The sequence below is a fragment of the Diplotaxodon limnothrissa genome, linkage group LG4 (genome assembly GCF_057381915.1).
Source record: "Diplotaxodon limnothrissa isolate DT_005_m linkage group LG4, D_limnothrissa_male_GT1.1, whole genome shotgun sequence".
NCBI lineage: Eukaryota > Metazoa > Chordata > Actinopteri > Cichliformes > Cichlidae > Diplotaxodon > Diplotaxodon limnothrissa.
The window spans coordinates 13266287-13284565 of NC_140599.1; the positions used below are offsets into that span (position 1 = coordinate 13266287).

The 18279-nt window shown below is 41.4% G+C and overlaps 1 pseudogene; it reads right to left on the bottom strand.

Moving 5' to 3' along the window:
• Positions 1-926: 926 nt before the first annotated feature.
• LOC146633425 (uncharacterized) lies at positions 927-2375 on the bottom strand (annotated as a pseudogene).
• Between the last annotated feature and the right edge of the window lie 15904 nt (positions 2376-18279).

The window sequence follows — 18279 nt, forward strand, 5'->3', positions numbered from 1 at the left end:
ATACATTAAAGAAGCAGGAAGAAGCATATTCTTATTTTATCCAGTATTCTCCACTATTTATTATTAATTATGATCACTGTTACTTCCTGTTTATATCCTGTCCAAATCCCGCGAAAAGCAACAACAAGACACTGGCCACTAGAGGTCACTGTAGACATAGTATAACAATTGCAAATTCTAAAACTACTTCTGTAACCGGTCACAAGATTTTCAAAAAACCTTGAGGTCAAGGTCACTGAGATTTGAACTCGTCTAAGATTTTTAGTGAAGGCACCTCTGATATCAATCTGAAAATCCTATGGTGTGCTGTCGAATTCAAAAGACTTTCAGAAAACCTGATCTCTGACTTTGACCTTGAGGTTGAGGTCACCAGGGTTAAAACTCATCCGCGATTTTTAGTAGATACACCTGTGATATCAGTCAACTTAGGTGTCCACGCTGCCAACAGGCAGATAACAATACTGATGAAGTAAAAAGTTTCACCGTTACACAATGAAGACAACCCTATCGCTCTTAAAGATGCCACAGCTGCATCAAGGAGGAAATTAATTTGTTAAATTTTATTCACAAAGATGTTAGATTACACTAATCAGTAATAGGATAGAGTTAGATAGCCTCAGATTATTAACCAATGTCGACTGCAATTTGTCTGTGAGATAAACTTTGAGGACAATTTGTGATTGTTTGAGTAATTCTTTGTTGTAACAAAGACATTTTAGCATTTTAACAATTTATTCATTCAGCGAACAGGGGTCTCGGTGAGACCCAAGGGAAAAAAAAGTATTTTGATTTTTCCATATAAATCAAGTGTTGGGTTGGTAAAAGACACATTGCAAAAACAATTTTGTTTTTAACTAATTTTATTAAAATTTTACAACATGTGCACTACAGTGCACAAGGGGAGTTCATTGATCACGAATGTGAAACTAACAAAATTCAATCCTTTTCTTGATTTCTAGAGAGAACTCTTCATCACTGGTATTATTCAGGTCTTGTTCATATATTTGTCCCTTGTTTATCAGTTCCTCAGCCAAGAGGCGCTTGAACTCCAGGTATTGGGAGTTCTTCTGAGCTTGTTGCATGTCCTCGCTATCTTGTTGGTACTGAAGCCAGGAGTTGGTGATGACCAAATCAATGAAATAACGTGTGGTGCGAACAGTCCACTTTTTGGTCCGACTAGATATTCTGTAGAAGCTGAGCATGTGATCAGATAGGTCAACCCCTCCCATGTCGATATTATATTTGCAACCACTGCAGGTCTTGGGACTTGTGAATTGAGACAGCCAGTGAATGGAACGATCTGTTCATCATACAGACCTTTGTTGGCCTGGGCAGATTGAGGCAACCTAAAGGACTCTCTTTAGAAGTGGTCTGACTTTCCCCAGGAGATCCTTTTTTTTTCTCATTTTCTGGCAGATCATCGACTACTTTCAGCGAAGACCTGATCTTGTAGAAATGACCACATGTCATGGAATCAGCTATAACTGCGTACATTTTAATTCTCGGATATCCAAGGCATGCAATGTACACTGAGATTCCTAAAAAGCTATTGATTTCTTCTGGTGTTGTGTTTAAACTACACCCTGAATCCTGTACCATACGCTGGTTGGTCAACAAGGACAAGTCCTGAATTAGTTTTTTGTCAATGTACTGCTGGAAATACTGCTGTGGGCTCCAATCATTAAGTGTCATTAGGGTACCATCATCTCCAATTCTGCATTCTTCCAACAAAGGCATAAACCTAAGATAATGGAAAATTATTTAGCAAAATAAAATTTAGATACTCCAATATCCGATATAGTTCACTTGCAACACATTTACACTATCTTTATAAGTTAAATCAATTTACTGGAAATCATTTCTGCACGTTACCCATACTTTTTTCACTCAAAATCAAAAATTCCTGATTCTCCTACATGCTGGTTTTGTACCAGATAGGATGACGGCAGATTTCAGCTGACCCTGTGTCGTTCTCCATTACACCCTGCATCTTGATAATCTTTGTCTGGCTCTCTCTGGGTTTTCACCCTCTCCTATCTGGCTCATATGACTCTCATCTTCTGAAAGATCTATGTCTGAAATTCCCTCAATGATTGTGTTAAGAATTCTTTCTGCCTCTGTCAAAGAGTTGTTTAGAAAAAAGTGAAATAAATTTAAGTACAAAGTCCTGACGTGCACCAGAGTACACATTAATAAATTAGTCATTTTCTCCGTGAAACTAAATAAAGTTAGGTCTGAAAACCCCCTCAAATTACTTACTAGATGTTTATTTTTGAAAATTAATCAAAATCTGAGTTTAAAAAAATATCTTAAATGTAGATATCATGCTTACATGTCTTTCTTCCATAAAATGTGCTTGTGGGCATGCCAGCCATTTTGAAAGGTAGGAAAAAGAGAGTTGGGAAGGCCACACCCCCACACATGTGACATCATTTTAAAGGTGCTGTTGACCTCTCTAAGAAACATCAGGACTCAACAGAGTGGCATGTAGAGTGTGAGTGATACAAGCAAAAACTAAATGTGTACTACAGTGCACAAAAATGAATTACTGGGTCTCAGGAGGATGTGGATATGATGGCCTTTCACACAGATGTGTTACAGAAGAAAATAACTTTTGATAATGACTTTTTCTATCCATGGATGGGAATTGTATCACTAGAAGCTAACAGAGACACATGCTGTGGTAACGGTGGACCTAATGTAGTTAAAATTTTAATTAATGCGTTATCTTATAATGTAAGATAATATAATGTTATAAAAGTGGTGATAATGCCACATTTCTATGAAAATATACACAGTACACGGAGAAAAAACCTAATGAACTGTTCTAAAACAACTTGTGTGTCCACCAGGGAGCGTTGTTGTTTTAATTATGCTCCAACGTGTGCAGGGTGGGGGTGTGGGGTACAAATTTTCAGGTTTAGAAGTCTTGAACTGAAGTTGCAGGTGTGTGCAATTAATTTCTCGTAAGGGGATATGTGAGAATCATGGACTGTTGTGGAGGGCCGGAACAACAAGAGATTAAGAAAATTAAAATTGAGCAGAACTCAGTTCAACTTATTGTGTCTCTCATGTGACCCCTTGAGAAAATGAATTTCCCACTCCTGATTCATAGTGTATTGTAATAGCTTCCCATATCGATCCTGGAAGGAAACACCAATCCCTTTAAGGTTGCACCAGGAAGGAAAATCTGCCAAATCAAACATAGCAAAGCCAACAGTAGCCACTACTGAAGTCAAAATATTTCTGACCAACCGTGTCGTAATCCTGTACAATTAAAGCTGCTTTTTATGGAATTTCCATCTCACTGTTTTCATTGTAATGACAATAAATTTGGGTACATGACTAATAATATATTGAGAAGTCCAGTGACTCAGGAGGACTGTAGAATTCAGTGACTGTAACCTCAACAATACAGCTAGTGTTCATCTTAAAATAGACCAAAATGACAAATCACAAACATTTACTTTGAAATCTTTACTTTTAAACTGCAGATTTAAAATATAAACCCTTTTTCCTCTTCTCATTGTTCACGTGTATTACACACCACATTAAGTGGGTCTTCACAGTTCGCAGCTGTTTGTGTTCAAACACGTTTAAACTTTATGAACAAGGCTGCCTTATTGGCTCTCTGGTATCACAGGAAAAGGTGATTGTTTGCGAGAGTATCATTTGTCCGCCTTTGTAACCGCGAAACAAAAGAGATATGTTGTTTGCTCCAGTATGTGCATGTGTCCTTGGATATAATGTGTTAAAAGCCAAAGTAGTCTAATAGCATTACCTAGTACTGTTATAGTAAGCACTCATTCACATTTCTAAGGTTCGAACCTGTGTGTCTGTGTGATTTTTCAGTGTATGCGCCTTCCCCTCCTCCAACTGTTTGCAGTGTTCAGACTTTGTAATGTGATATTTTCTTTGTGTTGGCCCTCCCTTTGCTAACTGTCACACTTATTCACACAAACCATTAATAAGCTTTGTGCACTGCTTTGACGTGTGTGGCAGCTTGTTGATCTCCTCTCAGACATGTTTCTGTGTCATCTAAGACGAAAGGAACACAGCTAAAGATGACTGCAAATTGCACAGAAAATAAGTGGAGCACACGTGATGCCAAAAGTCAGTTTCACTAAGACGAGCCTAGTGACTGTAATGACTGTATGAAGAGAAAAACAGCATTACAACTAGAGTGTACTTAAAATAGCTTTGATGTCCGTCCTGTTTCCTTTTCACAAGTCCTCCCCTGCCCTTTACACCCTTTAATGTCAGGGGTCTAAGTGTTAAAATGGTATAGAAAAGACACTTAAAGCTCAGCATATCCATGATTAAAAAAAAAAAAAAGTTATAAAATAAGCTGTCATGTTGCAGGGGTGCATAGTGCCAGTCTGTTTAAATGGTAAATATAATTGTACATTATCTTTGCAAAATATAGGATCATGGTTTCACTGGTGCCAGTGTACTTCTTGTGCCAATCACAAGTCCTGATAAATGGGGTGAGTTGCATCAGGAAGGGCGTCTACCCTAAAGTCTTGGAGGGATCAAAAACGCAGCTCATAAAGAAGGAGATTTCCATACTGGAACAGTTGGGGCCTGGGTCATCAACAACTGCCTCAGGTGTTGTTGACCAGCAAGGTGAAAACTGTACTGTCGGCCGAAGATGGAGGAAAAGGAAGAGAGTGGGAAGGCATGTTGGGGCGCAGTGAGAGAGGAAAAGAGGAAGACGTCAGAGGATGTTAATGGATGTAGTGTTTGACTCAATGTGTTATGAATGTGTGATCGATGCGCCACACTGTGTAATTACAGTGTAATTGTGTGATAAATACATCAGTGTTTTTAACAAAATATTAAGAAGACTGATAATATGTCTGTGAATGTAAAACTTATATTTTAAATAAAAGTTTAGATTTTTCAAGAAGTTGTTTGTTTTTACAACACTGATAGGACAGTTGTGTAGTCAACTAGTTACATAATTACATTACATGGTTACATAATTTCCTCTGGGCTCAATTATTCTCAAATATTCTCTCAAATATTGCAGTTTCACAAGATAATTTACTGTAGAAATGACACTATCACTGTACTAAAGATAAAGTTACAGTATTAGTAGACATATACACACTTTAAAAATTACATTATTACTGCAAAGAATGGTGTAAAGATTTACAGCACCACTACAGCATTTAAAAAAAAGTATGTTCCTGTAAAAAATTACAGTAAAAACTAAAAACAATTACAATATGGTGGCTGTGTTTTACAGCAAGGCGATGTCAACCCTGCTGCCAGTTTTTAGCTGTACAATCTATAGCTTTTTTTTCTTACTGTGAAGACATGCAGAGGGTTGGTGTGATAGAAGACGATGCCAGGGATAGGATGAGATCGAGAAAGATGATCTGCTGTGGGGACCTTTAAAGGGATTAAAACTATGAACATAGGATGTGCAAACATAAAACAATTTCTGTGAATAATTTGAATGGAGGAAAGATGATATGACAAAAAATGGACTTCCCTTTGTGTGTGTGTGGGTGTGTGTGTGTGTGTGTGTGTGTACCATTAACCATCAACAAACACCATTACGTGCAGCTCCTCTGGGCATTTTAAGTATATGGGGCATTATGTTTTGGTAGCTTTTCAGTGTTGACACCATCTTCAAATCTCGGTATTACACAGGCAATACGAGCCGACCAGATACCACATAATGAAGTCAGGCGGATTTTGTCTATTCAGCGAGTGGTACACACACACAAACACACACACACACGCATGCACACACACACAGACACACAGACAGTCACAGAGTTACTCAGCACAAAACCCAAGCCATCACACTGGGAGCAGTACCACACACACATTTACACAAACGGCCAGTCTTAACATAACTCACAATTTTCCTAGCAGAGGGAGTTTTCTGTGTGTGTGTGTGTGTGTGTGTGGGTGTGTGGGTGTGTGGGTGTGTGTATGCGGTGGGCCAGAGATGTCACCCAAGTGAAGAGGAAAGAGGAAGTAAGCTGTTTAGAAAAAAAAATATTTGGGTGTTACCAGGATATGATGTTAACAAGTCAGTGTGAAGAAAATGAAACACAGTTGGAAACAAAGTGTTTGTGGATTTTATTTGAGGTTTTGAAGGGTGAACTCTTCACTTTTTCTTTTCCTAGAGTAAATCAGTAAAACAAAGATTTGTTTGACTGAGCTGTGGTGTTATTAATAAGAGTGACAGAGCAGAGCTTGCGTCTATAGATACGCTTCCAGAAACAGAATTACTTAGTTTTCATTTGACCTCGATGATCTTCCTGCTTCAGATCTTCCCTCTTCACTTTTTTTTTGTTTGTTTGAACTCCTCCTTTTTCTTCTTCTCATATGATATTCTCAGTTGCTATAGACATGAAAGGTCATTCCCTTGGAGACTGTCTTAAACTGCACCCACATGGCTTCTGTTTCTGGACATTGGCAGAGATGTGTTTCTTTTAAATTTAGTAAACTCAAAAGTGTCTCACACATTTTTGCCTTTTTTAAGGTTCCTTCAACACTAACAGAAAAAGGATTGTTTGTCATTTTGTCAATGCAACGGAAATGCAAAGTAACCCACTCCCACATTAGGATTAAATACAGGCTATGCAAAACAGCTTCACGACACCATAAGGATTACTTTGTGTATGTGTGGGCATAAATGACTGTGGATGTTGCCCAAGGGATAACGCATGCAAATAAATGATGTTACTCTTCTAAGCCATATTTAATTAATAGCGTACAGTGAATTGATATATGCCGGTCAACAGATGAGACAACTTGCGGCTTAACTTTGGGTCACACTCACTGTGTGACAAAATCAAATAAAAGTATATAACAAAAAATAAAATAAAATAAAACTGCGCTCTTTATTTGCAAGAGCCACGCCTTGTTAGAGGCAACTCCCTTTGTTGGTCCGGGGATGCAGACAGCTACACACTTCTCCTGGAATGCATGGAGTCTCCATTCATTAATTTGCACTGACAAATGAGAGGCTGCAAAGAATTAGTTTTATATAGTTGGAAATACACTTCCATGGCTCTTGACCCACTCCACATTTCTACAAGAAATAGCTGCATTGATTTATCAGAGCATTAAAAACCCCCAAAACAATTTGTGTAATTCCAACAAGCTTTCTAATGACGTCTTTATTTTTCAGCACAGCATGAACTTTCTCATGGCAATTTTCTTGTCATTTCTTTAAGTACTCTTTAGGTATAGTTCTCCAGGACATTTACATTTGGATCTTGGCAGCCTTTCGTTCTTTGTCAACATGATTCCACGCTGCTTCAATAACGTTGATGTCCAGCCTCTGAGGAGGCCAATCCATGGCTGAGCTTGAATGACACACTGAAGGAGTTTTCCATTTATGTGCATGGGATCATAGCCATGCTGATCTCCAGCAAACGAAGCTGTTGGCAGCCAGATGCTTTTCATATGGTATGGCATGGTGGATTAAAATCCAATGGCACTTTTGTGTGTTCAGAATTCCATCAATTTTGACAAGCTCCCCAACACCACTGGCTGAGAAACCATAACAGAGCCTCTGCTGTGTTTAACAGATGGCTGTAGACACTCACTGTTGTACCTCTCTCCAGACCAACCTTCGACACACTGATGATGATTTTAACCAAAAATTCCAACTTTGGAACAACATCCCTTTGTAACACCAGCTCTTGTTTAGCTCAAGTTCTTGTGTAATTTAGAATACCTCAGACTTTTCTCTCTGTTTCACTTGCTTAATGATTGCTTCTTCAAAGCCACCCTTCCACTGGGACCATTTCTGATGAGAACAACTGAAGGGCTGGATGCATCTTCGAGATCCCGTCTATAGGGTTTTATCCTATTTCTTAACGGCATGACTTTTAAACTCTATTCATTCAGAATTTTTAGGCCTTCTTTCGTCTTCCACTCGTCCAGTTTACTCAAATTTTCTAAGGGCACAGTACACACTGTGCTGAATTTTTAGATGATAGTTCTGTGGGAATCACTTTGTTGGTGTGTTATCTTTGGTACTTTTTGAAGATTCAGCTAAATAAATGGGAAAAAATGATGTGTTATTGTGACAGGCTGCTATTAAGAAAGTGCCTAAAGACACAATTTCACAAAACACATTTTGCATGCAAGGGAAATATCCTACACGAAGAGAAGCAACAGCATTATACATCATGTACATGCATTTTGTAGAGGGAGAAGAATTTCAAATGGTTCTTGTGGTTATTTTGGTCGGGCTGTAGCACGAGGAATCCCAGACATCAACTATTGATACTTCCATCCCCCAGCCTCCATTTCACCCACTAACAACCCAAACCACTGACCACATGCACCCCCTGCTCCCAGGACCAAGCTAATTAAATGGTGCCCCCCAAACAAAATCACCACACTGCCATGGCATCTGCTTCGTGTTCATAAGTAAACACGGGTAATCAGAGGGGCTAGTAAACTGGGGACTTTTGTAAGACACAGACAGTGTAATCATTGTGTGTGTAAATGTGAACTGCTATAATAATACCTCACCTTTGACCTGCAGCCTTCACCACAGTGCAGGGGGATGACACACACTCTCTCACACACACATGCACACACAATTTAATACCATGTCAAAGCACATTATCCTGATTTATGGAGACTTACTTTTAGCCTTACCTTAGATTAAGCCTTCTACTTTACAGCACGTGTCCCAAAAAAGGAAGCTGAGCCGCCAAAACACGAGTACAGCTGTCTCTGTCTGAGCAGGGTGCTCCAGGATAACCATTGTTATCTTGCTTGGTCTTTCTGGATTCTTTATATGTCTTCTTGTACTTGGGTGCAACAGTTCAGGCTGAGGGGGGGGGGGGGTGTATCTTTGTTCCAAGGACGGGAAGCCGGTTGCGTGTGCGTGTTTGCCCTCGCGTGAGATAGTGTTTACGTGAAGGAAGGAAGATTAGTTTGGCCAGCAGCCTATTTCTGGCCACACAATGTTAGACATAAGAGTATTTTCACTGCGTTCATGTACACATGATGATATATACATTTGTTACCGTACAAATGGCAAATGCAATATTTGCCGTTTGCAGATTGTGTTGTCAGTCTGATATCAGGGAATACGCATGCTAACAGGCATGGTAAGTTTTGTGTTTCACAAAAGGAATTTTGTGTTTTGCTATTTTTGGACTCACAAATTCACTTTCCAACAGTCGAGGGGCACAAAGGTCGAGCACAATGAAAATAGCTTGTCCAACAAGAGCATTTTGTCATGTACAGCAAGTAACTGTATATTTTTTGTATCTATAAGCATGAAACTTACACACATTTTGAGCTTAGCTCACTGGATTTCTTAAAGGGACAGTTTTTCTTTTGGAGTATAACATCAAGTCAATTTAACTTCTGGGATATTGATCTGGTCAGTTAAATAGCAGAGGGGGGTTGTTGATCAATTTAAGCTGCTTTTTTTATTAATGAAATTACCAACAGGTGCACTAGAGGGGCAAAAATGAGACAAACACCAACACAAAACTGGTTTTACAAGTGGAGGCCACTCACATTTTTCCCTCCTCTTCCTTTCTGACTTTTACTTCACTCATTTTTGCATTTGGCTAGGGTCAGAGTCACTACTGGTAATATGTAGTGACTCTAGGTAAATGCCTGGATCCTACAGAGGTTGCACAGGTAGTTTAACATTGCTGTGCCAAGAGCATGGACTTGATTGAGAGCTGGGTGTGGTGGGTGTGGCCGTAGAAGGCTCTTAACCCACCAGCAGTACTGTTATCTGCTTCTTTGTGCAAGAGTGAAAAGGATGAACACTGCCAGACTAGTGTACAGCGTCTGGCTTTCAATATCACCTTGATCTCAAAATATTTGTTTTGCTAATAATTAGGTGATTAGAGAACATGCCCATTGTGAAAATGCCGGGAACCGTGTGTTTGCATGTATGCATATTTTTGTGAGTGATCCATGTTCATCAGCTTAGAAAGAAATTGCTGATAAAACATGATGACTAACTGCAGATCTTCAATGTTGGCCTTCTTATCAGACCTACAGTTCCAGTTGTCATTTCCTTTTTGACTGACTGGTTTTTTTATGCATTAGGAAGCCGCAGACCTTTTGCTGCCTAAATCACGCAGTCGCTGCTCTCGGTTTCTTCATTTTCTGTTTTGTGTGTATTTTCTTTAGGCTCTCTGTGTCTGAAGTTCTGTGCCTCCTGTGGCCAGATGCTCACGCAAATGAATGGAAATCTAGGGATGCAAATCCAACGGAAAGTAGCTTGTGTTAGTCCGTTTGTGTTTGTTTGTGTGTCTGAAGTCTTTTGGCTTCAACCAGATTGTCCTAGCTAAACCAGCTCACCAGGGTGGGGTGAGAGAAAGGAAATAATAGCAGGAAAAGTAATGACAGGTGTTTTGCTGCTGAATTATTTCTCCTGCTTATACTTGGCATCTAACACAGGCTGGTGATAGCAGCATAAGGATAATTCTAACACGAATAAGACGGCGACTTTTCATTATGTCTCTGAAATTGTGCAAACCCCCAAAGTGGTCCTCCTCTTTTCATTTTAAACAGGGAGCTTTGACTTCTAAAACAGGAAACTTGGATACATTTGTGACTTTCTTTATTGTGCAGGACAAACACTGTACAAGTATGTTAGAGGAGTTTTGGCCCTCCCTAATTGAAACTCCCGGATAATATTCTGGTATGAGGTTACTTCGTGCAGTGTTTGAAAGGTCTGGATGACACACAGCTTCAGCAAACTGAAAAAAAATATGATTGTTTGTGTTGCCGTGTAATTCTAAAAGCAAATGCAATTATTTTAAATGTGTCTGCATCAGTGTCAACACTGCCTGAGCCTCTCCCTCCGTCTACCAGAGGAAAGGAAGGGAGGGAAGAGAGAGGTGAAGAAAAGAGCCTGACTGCCAGCATTGTTCCACAATCACATGTTTCTGACTGCTTTCTTTTTCAATGTATAATCTTCTGCATATTTTTCTCCCTCACTAATAATATTGCTTCTGTACAGCAGTATCTTCTATCTCTTGGCTTTGTGTAGTTTTTTCCTGCCTTGTTCATTCTGCCTCCTGCTGATTGCCTAAAGTAGCAGGAGTGAGCGCGGACACACAGACACATACACTCTTGTACACACTATGAGAAACAGGAACAGAGGAGGTGGGGGTGCTTCCTGTCTGGCTGGAGATCGTCGTGTTTCTTTGTGCCTGTGTGTGCGTGTGTGCGTCTGGCGTGCTTCTAGTGGTAGAAGCACTGCAGAATAAAACGAATTCGAGGGGAGTGGGAGGATTTCAGTTTTCATGGTCACACACAGCATAAATGTCTTTGAATGAGTATTAACATGATGAAGGTCAGAACAGAGTGCACAGGGAGGCAATTTTCCATGACTTGTGGTTAAGTGAAGAACAATTTTTAAAGGAGTATTTGAGTTTCTTACAGTTTAGACTATTTTGCTATCATTCACAATGTTTAAAATAAAGTGTAAATGCAAAATTTAGCAGTTGGGACATAAGCAGCAGTACTAACAGTGCATAATTCACAGTGGCCTTCACAGTGTGGGCTGGGTGTGTCTGTTTCTGAAATGAAACTGTTAAAATGCTAGTTTTTGTGAGCAGGCTGCTCTCAAGGCAACTGGCCCATGACCATATGCATTTAAATAAATATATAATTTTATGTTAATCGTGCAGAGATCATTGTATTTGGCACACCTGTTCAACCACTCTTTAACACAAATATCAAATCAACCAATCACATGGAAGCAACTTAGTGCATTTAAGTATAAAGACACAGTCTAAACCACCTGTTGAAGTTCAAGAATGGGGAGGAAAGCTGATTTATCTGACTTTAAACATGGCATGGTTGTTAGTGCCAGCCAAGCTATTTCAGAAACTTCTGATCTACTGGGATTTTCCAGCCATCTCAGAGGTTTCCAGAGAGTTGTCTGACAAGAAAAAAATATCCAGTGAGCTGCATTTCTCTGGGTGCCATACAATGTTGATGTGAGAGGTCAGAGGAGAATGGCCAAGCTGCTTACAGAGGACAGGAAGGCAAGTGTAACTCAAACAACCACTGGTTGCATAAAGGTATGCAGAAGATCATCTGAATACACAACACGTTGACTGTTGAAGCAGATGGGTTACAGCAGCTGAAGACCACACGATGTGACAGTCCTGACAACAGAAGACCGGATTGCTCTTAAGGATTGTTTGGAGTCGACTGTGTGGGAGGTGATCTGTGACGACCACGGAGAGGACATCGACAGCCTGGTAACATGCATTACGGACTATATAAACTTCTGTGTGGATAACACCGTGCCTACCAGGACTGTGCGGTGTTTCTCCAACAACAAACCGTGGATTAACCCAGGCATTAAAGCCGTCCTTAAGCAGAAGAGGAGGGCCTTCAAATCCAGAGACAAGGAGGAGTTGAAAAGGGTGCAGAGAGAGCTGAGAGGACTGATAAGGAATGGGAAGGACAGCTACAGGCAGAAGTTGGAGAACCAGCTTCAACAAAACAACATTGGTGAAGTCTGGAGAGGCCTCAGAACCATCTCGGGCCACAAAGGTCAGAACTCTCTGCCTGGGAGGGATGTGAGGTGGGCAATTGAACTGAATCATTTCTTTAACAGATTTGATTCAGCCATGAGGCAGTCTGCAACATCGGCTGCAGACTCACTCACCCCCACTACTGCTGTCTCACCTCTGACACCTCAGACACTTCACACCTCCTCCACTCACCCTGCTCACTCCTCCCCACCCCCAACAACAGCATCCAATGCACACTCAACACAAGGCTCCAGTCTGTTTCTCTCAACCACCCAGGTTAGGAGGGAACTGAGGAGGATTAAAGCCAAGAAGGCAGCGGGCCCAGATGGCATCAGCTCAAGGGTGGTCAAGTCCTGCGTGGACCAACTGTGTGGGGTGATGGAGCACCTCTTCAACCTGAGCCTGAGGCTGGGAAGAGCTCTGGAAAACCTCCTGTGTTGTACCAGCGCCAAAGACTTCACGCCCCAAGGACCTCAACTGCTACAGGCCGGTGGCTCTGACATTCCACCTGATGAAGACCCTGGAGTGGCTGGTCCTAGCTCAGCTTCGGCACCTGGTGAGCTCATCACTGGACCCACTTCAGTTTGCCTACCAACCTGGCATTGGAGCGGATGATGCCGTCATCCACCTCCTACATCGTTCCCTCTCTGTGAGAATTATGTTCTTTGATTTCTCCAGTGCCTTCAACACCATTCTTCCCACGGTCCTGAAGGACAAGCTGGAGAACTTTGGAGTGGACCATCACCTCACTACCTGGATTCTGGACTACCTCACCGACCGACCACAGTATGTGAGAACTCAGGGCTGTGTGTCTGACAGGGTCGTCTGCAGTACGGGGGCCTCACAGGGAACGGTTCTGGCTCCGTTCCTCTTCACCATCTACACTGCAGACTTCTCCCACAATTCCACCCAGTGCTTCCTGCAGAAGTTCTATGATGACTCTGCAATAGTCGGCCTCATCACTGATGGGGACGACAAGGAGTACAGAGGACTGACCCAAGACTTTGTGGACTGGTGCCAGCTGAACTACCTCCAGATTAACACTAGTAAAACCAAGGAGCTGGTGGTAGACTTCCGCAGGCACAAACATCCTCCACTGCAACCACTGAACATCCAAGGTATGGACATTGAGGCTGTGGACAGCTACAGGTACCTTGGTGTTCATCTGAACAACAAACTGGACTGGACTCATAACTCAGACGCCCTCTACAGGAAAGGGCAGAGCAGGCTGTACCTGCTGCGGAGACTCAGGTCATTTGGAGTGGAGGGCCCACTCCTGAAGACCTATGACTCTGTGGTGGCCTCAGCAATCTTTTACGGTGTGGTCTGCTGGGGTGGCAACATCTCTGCAGGGGACAGGAAGAGACTGAACAGGCTGATCCAAAGGGCCAGTGACAGGAGAATGGCGGCTAAGCTGTCATTCCTGTTGGACAACATCTCCCACCCCATGCAGGAGACTCTGACAGCACTGAGCAGCTCCTTCAGTGGAAGGCTGGGGCACCCATGGTGTGGGACGGAGAGATTTTGCAGGTCTTTCCTCCCCACTGCTGTCAGACTCCACAACAAAGACTTTTGCAGCTGATCAAACCCACACATGAGCAATAAGACTGCTATATGTGCAATTCTTTCTCTGACAAAGTTGTACTTTTGTATTTTCTTACTCAGTTGTATATAGCATTTGTATTCTATTTTATTCTATTGTATATTTGATTCTATTTGATTCTAATGTATATAGTATTTTATTTTATTTTATTGCATTCCAGTGTTTTCTAATTTCTGCTACATACCTTTGCACTTTTGCTGTAACGAAACAAATTTCCCACCTGTGGGACTAATAAAGGTCATCTTATCTTAACCAACCTCATTAAACCGGTTCAGGCTGGTGGTGATAGTGCAATAGCGTGGGGGCTATTTTCTTGGCAGACTTCGGGCCCTTTAGCATTATTTAAACAACATAGCCTATGTGAGCGCTGTTGCTGGTCACGCCTGTCGCTTTATAACCACAGTGTAATGCACACACACTAGACTAACATAATCTTGAAGTGGTTTTTTGACCATGACAATGAGTTTACTACTCAGATGGCTTCCCCAGTCATCAGATCTCAATCCAATAGAGCGCCTTTGGGATGTGGTGTAATAGAAGATTGACATCATGGATGTGCAGCAACTGCATGATGCCATCATGTCAGTATGGACCAAAATCTCTGAAGAGCCTTGTTGGATCTATGCCACAGAAAATTAAGTCAGTTCCAAAGGCACCATGCTAGTACTAGCAAGGTGTAACTAATAGAGTGTCCAGTGAGCGTATGTCCTCGTATTGAATTTACACTTCCAAAAATGTTGGGATGTCCCATGTTTTTTATGTTGCTACGTCACTTCCTCTGGAGGAGAACAAGAGCAGTTGCTGTGGTTCACAGTCTCGGGCCCCATTTGTCATATTTTTTCATTTCATAATGCTCCAGGTCTGAACCACAAGCAGGCCAGTTTAGCATTGCTGCCACGCTGCTGTAATATATGCAAAATACAGTTTGGCATTGTCCTGCTGAGATAAACAAACAAAACATTATCTGAATGGCAGCACATGCTATCACTGGGGTGCAAGCTAACCATGCCATGTCCACTAGCTCCCAGACAGACCACTACAGATGCTGCTTTTGACCTTCTGGATCTTGTTTTTATACTTTTTTCTTCTTTCTTTGGATGGTTAAGATTTAACCCCATTAGTGGATGAGGGTATTCTTATTTAAAGTTTGAAATTATTTGCAAATCTTCCCAAACAGCTTCACATCACATCTCAATTTTGTACAAACATGGCAGCAGTAAGAGAGCGGAAATCTAATTCTGCTTTAGTAACATTCCTTGCTGCAGGGTTTTGGGCGGAGATGGGTTTTAGCTTTTTGTTACCACCTATATGTCTACAACAATAGCAGGCCACTGATATGTGTCCATAGTGACATACTTGTAAGTGGGTGTGTGTGTATTAACATGAGTAAGTCTCTCATTTTTGTCGTATGTGTGATGGACACCCAACACCTTGCAGAGAGGTGAAACCAGTTTGCATGATGTGTTTATGCATTATAGCAGTGGTATAGGGGTCGGACACCTGAGGGGCTAAAGAGGATGGGACTGCTTTGTTGTTTAAACAGGCACAGGCTTTGGATGTGCGTGCATCTGCGTGCGAATGTGTGTGTTTGCTGTGCAACAAGGGATGTTGAAATGAACAACAAATGTTCACCAGGCTTAAACCAAAGCAGGCAGACAAAATAAACAGAAAAATTACAAAGATGACCAAAACATCCAGGAATATTGTTTTTAAGTTGCTCTCTTAAAATTGTAGCATGATGCTTTGCTTAAAAAAAAAAAAAGCGCGTTTCTGTGGTGACACGCTTGCTGAAAGGAATCCAATAAGGAGAAAAAGTAATGCCAGCAAATGAGGGATAATCCATTGTATTAATTGGAATGTGGCACCATCAGCTGCACAGCAGATTACATCCATCCTACCCCGTCCTGCACAACACATTATGTGTGCATTCTTTAAAAATATGCATACATTATTTGCAAAACAAGCGAAGCCCAGTGTTTTCTTTGCCCACAATAACCTTCTTCTCACACAGCAACATGACCTCAGGCTTTATTCTAAAACGATCCTGGCAGCTTTCCTGCCCAGCCCTGCCCACTTTGTGATAACAAATAATGGCATCAAGATACATCAAAGCAATTAATTTCTTCCAAAAAGCTCTTGAATTGTCTGTTTTAATTATATCCATGTGTAAGTTTAACCAGGACATCCTGAACACACATTCATTTCAATGAAAATCTTACACTGTCTGGACATGAGCTTTGAAGCTTTATTTAACCAGGATATTAGCGTTATGCCTCTAAGCTCCATTTCCTTCTATTGTTTTAAATCAGTGGAGCTCTTGAACGAAGCAGCCCAATGCCATGTGTCTGGCTGGCATAACACTGCTGCCTCACTATGAAGGTGATGCTTAACATCAGCTCTTTTTGCATTTGCAGCCATTGTCACACTGGCAGCAGTCACGAGCTGCGGCTGCCAGGAAAATGCACGGAATTATGAGCTGCACAATGAGCTCGGACAATGCCTTCTTCATTACCTCGTGCTTGTCTTTACCAACTACTTCCTTATGACCACAGGAAAGAATTCCACCTTGTCAGAGCGGTTACGCCAGCCAGCAAGGCAGGCGAGACAAAGATGCCCTAAACTCACGATGTAAGATTGGCGAGTGTAAAAGAAGTGGTAACAAGAGATGGGATTCCTGATAGTTGTTGAGGTTTAAGTTAGGCTGTCAATTATTTGCAAATGGCAAGTCTTGATGGGAGAGTTGTTTGCAGACCCAGTCCCACAGCAGATACGCCTTTAGAGATGGGTGTGACATTATATAAACGCCCTTAGTGGTAAATAAATGAAAACACTTATGTGGGAACAACGGAGTAAGTAAAACAAAGTGAGAAATTATTTCTGTTTATTCATCTTACCTTTACATGCCTCTTCAGCACATGGCATCACCCCTGTTAGCACATTTATGAATAGGTGCATTCTGCTGAAGTCAAACTGTTCTCTTATGCAGCACATTTAAAAAAAATTTTTTAATGTTTATTCTCATTTTGCATCCGTATTACTGAAGGCTTCATTCACCCCACAAAAGAAAAACTAGCAATGAGGATTGTTGAATTACTTCCTATGATTCCTCAAGACTTTCTGTGTTTGCATTTATTGGACCTATTGAGATTAGCAAAATGAGTGAATAGATTTACTTTTGAACCCTTTTGTGAACTTGCTTGATGCTCATTTTGTGCTTCTGGGCTGAGACAGATGAGTAAGGCACTCCAACCTATAGCTTGGTATGAATACTGGAAACAAGAGGAAGCTTTGTTCAACAATATAAACAAGAACTATGGCACCATGATCTTTAATATTCCAGATCTCTTCATGCAGTCTTGTTATCGCCACACCCTTTAAGTAGACATAGTTAATTCTGATGTTCAGCTTCTGACTTTAACCTCATATCTACCAAACAGCCTCTATGTTTCATTATCTCATCTACATCTTTGCAAGACACCATCACACATAAATTACTAGATTGTTCTGTTAAATTAGGCGAATGTTGCAGACCAATGGAACTATGCTAACCTTAACTAAAACTACATCAACTGCATACCATACAAAAATACATTAAATTACCAAAAGTATTTGCACATCTGCCTTGAGTGACATCCCATTCTTAATCCATGGAGTTTAATAGGATGTCGGCCCACCCTTTGCAGCTATAACAGCTTCAACTTTTCAGGGAAGAAGAGTTCCCATCCATCCATTCACTTCCACTTATCCTTTTCAGGGTCGCAGGGGGCGCTGGAGCCTATCCCAGCTGTTATAGGGCGAGAGGCAGCGTACACCCTGGACAGGTCGCCAGTCTGTCGCACAGCCAACACACAGGGACAAACAACCATTCGCACTAACATTCAGACCTAGTGGCAATTTGGATTATCCAATTAACCTATCCCCACAAGCTGCATGTCTTTGGACAGTAGGAGGAAGCCGGAGTACCCGGAGGGAACCCACGCAAACACGGGGAGAACATGCAAACTCCACACATGCAAACTCCACCAGCCCGATTGTGGAATTGAACTCAGGACCTTCTTGCTGTGCGGCAACAGTGCTAACCACCGTGCCACCGTGCTGCCCAGGTTACCAAGGTTTAGAAGTGTTTGTGGGAAATTCTGACCATTTTTCCAGAAGCAAATT